Genomic DNA, 2,948 nt, shown 5'->3' with positions numbered 1-2,948 from the left:
CCAGAAGTTGTGAATGCTCCAACACTGGAAGTTTTTAAGAAGAGACTGGACAGCCATTTGTCTGAAATTGGTATAGGGTTTCCTGCCTGAGCAGGGGGTTGGACTAGATGACCTCCAAGGTACCTTCCAACTTTATCATCATCATCATCATCATCATCATCATCATCATCATCATCATCATCATCATCATCATCATTATTATTATTATTAAAAAGAGAGGGTGGGAGAGCTTCTGCAACCTGGCGCCCTCCGCAGGTTCTGGAATTTTCAGGCATTCTGCCCTCTGCTAAAAGCACTCAGAGCCCTCTCTGTGGGCATATGCGCCGTCGCCCCAGTCCTAGGCCTTCAGCTGGGTTTTATAAAACCTTTTCGCTTTAGGCCTCCACCGCCGTGTACAAAAAAAAAAGGTTCAATCAATCAGTCAATTTCAACTTCTCGCAGGAAAAAAAAGATCTTGCAAAGTTGGAATTGATTGATTGAACTTTTTAGTCCCACCCAGTCTGCCGTGACCACCGCAGCCACGCCCACCCAACGGGCCACGCCCACCCAATGAGCCACACTCACCCAGCACCCGACGATACATAAGTGGGTTTTGGGTTGCAGTTTGGGCACTCGGTCTCTAAAATAATAATAATAATAATAATAATAATAATAATAATAATAATAATAATAATAATAATAATAATAATAATAATAATAATAATAATAATAATAATAATAATAATAATAATAATAATAATAATAATAATAATTTAATTTGTACCCCGCCCTTCTCCTCACCGGACTCAGGGCGGCTAACAGCCGTATAAAACCACAGTACAATAAATATCATTAAAACCAAATTAAAAGAAAATATTTGAAAAGGCCAATCGTTAAAATTACCCTTAAAATTACCCTTAAAAACCCCACTAAAATTCCCTAGGCCAGACCCGCTTGTTGAAAAAGCCATGTCTTTAGGGCGCGGCGGAAGGAGGGGAGATCCGGGATCACCCGGATCTCTGGGGGTAGTTCGTTCCAGAGGGTGGGGGCTCCCACCGAGAAGGCCCTCCCCCTGGGGGTCGCCAGCCGGCACTGTCTGGCTGACGGCACCCTGAGGAGACCCACTCTGTGGGAGCGTACCGGCCGATGGGAGGCAACCTGCGGCAGAAGGCGGTCTCGGAGATAAAAGGTTCGCCATCACTGCCATAGGACTTGAATGAAAGCTCAAAGTACAGTGCAGGAAAGGGGATTATTGGACTAACGATTTGGAAGAATTTCCTGTGGGTTTCAGCTGTTCCGGCGTAGTGGAACGAGTGGTTCTGAATAGAAAGGAACTTTCCTTTATTAGATGTGTTTAAGTAGTCACTGGATGCTCTGATCAGTCCTGCTAGGACACTGTAATGATGAGGGGTTGGGATAGGTTCGTGGTCCTCAGACTTGGCAACCTTAAGATAGGCGGGCTTCAACTCCCAGAATTCCCCAGCCAGCATGTTTTAAGAAATATCTTTATTTCTGATAATAGCACAATACCAATTGGGCAGATTTACCAACTTTTTTTTAAAAAAATCTTTCTTTCCTTTTAATGTCGGGGCAGACTCCGACAGCTTTTCCTGAAGCACTGATACACAGACTCCGGCCGTGCCTTATTGCGCAGCTGTTCAAAACGGTGTGTTCTCTTGATGCTCTTTTAAATGAGCGAGCATTACCCCTGATAGTGTCTCTTGGGGAAAAAAACACACTCGAGTGTTATCGTAGTTAAGCTGAGGTGCTGCAAACATTTGCTGAGGCCACGGGATACCCCGAATGAGTGAACTTTGCTGAAATATCTCATTTTCCTCTGCAAAAAACTGGGGTTTCTCCTTCCCACCAGGCTAAAACAGAGGCTGACATACCCCCCCACACACACACACCAACCCCCCCCCTTATTGCAATGGTTTAACCTTTCCAAACACAGAAAGCACAATCCCTCTTTCCATTCAACGTCTTGAACCCTTTTCAAAAATAATATGGTTTCAGGAGGCCTTGGGAAAATTGGCGTGGAGAGAGGAAAAATTTCCCCATCATAGCTATTTTTGTTCAAGCTTTTCAAGAAAAAAAAAAGTATTAAGTATTTATAGCCCAGGAGCAGACTTTTTGAATGTCTGCAGTTTGGCTAAGAGACCGATTCAATTTTCTTGGGGGGATGTTTTATCTTTGGATCTTATCCGGTGCTGATCTTATCTGGTGCTCCAGGGACGGTGAATTCTAATCCTGCCTTAGGCATAAAAGCAGGCTGGGTGACTTTGGCCTACTCTCCAGGTGACTGTGAGTTCTAGTCCTGCCTTATTCATGACAGCCAGCTGGGTGACTTTGGGCCAGTCATTCTTTCTCAGCCAACCCACCTCACCTTGTGGGGAAAATAGGAGGGGAAAGGGGTATTAAGTATGTTTACTGTCTTGAGTTGTTTGCAAAAATAACAACAATGGGGTATAGAAATTAAAATAAAATAAATAAAATAATAAAATAATAAAATAAAAATAAAATAAATTATAAGATAAACTAAATAAAATATAAAATAATAAATAAAACAAAAGAAAACATTAATAAAATAAATAAAATAAAATAAAATAAAATAATAAAGTAATAAATAAAATAAAATAAAATAATAAAATAAAATAATAAATAAAATAAAATAAATAATAAAATAAAATAAAATAAAATAATAAAATAAAATAAAATAAAATAAAATAAAATAAAATAAAATAATAAAATAAAATAAAATAAATTATAAGATAAGATAAGATAAGATAAAATAAAATAAAATATAAAATAATAAATAAAACAAAAGAAAACACTAATAAAATAAATAAAATAAAATAAAATAAAATAATAAAGTAATAAATAAAATAAAATAAAATAATAAAATAATAAATAAAATAAAATAAAATAATAAAATAATAAAATAAAATAATAAAATAATAAAATAATAA

Source organism: Protobothrops mucrosquamatus, unplaced genomic scaffold, assembly GCF_001527695.2.
Source record: "Protobothrops mucrosquamatus isolate PMUCROS unplaced genomic scaffold, P.Mucros_1.0 scaffold3722, whole genome shotgun sequence".
Classification (NCBI taxonomy): Eukaryota; Metazoa; Chordata; class Lepidosauria; order Squamata; family Viperidae; genus Protobothrops; species Protobothrops mucrosquamatus.
This window is presented reverse-complemented; position numbering follows the sequence as displayed.